The sequence below is a fragment of the Myotis davidii genome, unplaced genomic scaffold (assembly GCF_000327345.1).
Source record: "Myotis davidii unplaced genomic scaffold, ASM32734v1 scaffold97, whole genome shotgun sequence".
Classification (NCBI taxonomy): Eukaryota; Metazoa; Chordata; class Mammalia; order Chiroptera; family Vespertilionidae; genus Myotis; species Myotis davidii.
In genome coordinates this window covers 4793718-4794143 of record NW_006289392.1, presented here as the reverse complement: position 1 = coordinate 4794143, position 426 = coordinate 4793718, and positions in this window count along the sequence as shown.

Here is a 426-nt window from a genome sequence, read left to right as displayed (position 1 = left end):
GCTGTGTTAATTCTGGGGTTACTGAGAGTGGGGGGTGTAAGGCAAGTCAGGGCTTTTCTTAAGCTGTGCCGCTCACACGTTCTGATGACAGCTCATGGTAAGACCAGTGTCACAGGCTAACACACGCACAGAAGAAAGGGGCCGGTGCAGGGAGAGGAGGGAAGGGGACAGGAGGGCTGGTTACCACCTCCACGTGGACCATAGCTCTTGGCCGACTTCGGGGGAGGAGCCGGCCCAGCTGCCTCTCCTGTGAGGGGCCTTAGACACGTGGAGCCAAAGCAGGTGCCCCCACGCCCCAGGCAGATGGCACTGCCCTCTGCCCACCTCTGCAGGGCCTGGGACAGGGAGAGGCTGAAGGGAGCTGGGACTCTGGGCTCATTCCATCCCTGGACCCTCCTGTCTTCCCACATATTCCCCCTGCCCTGG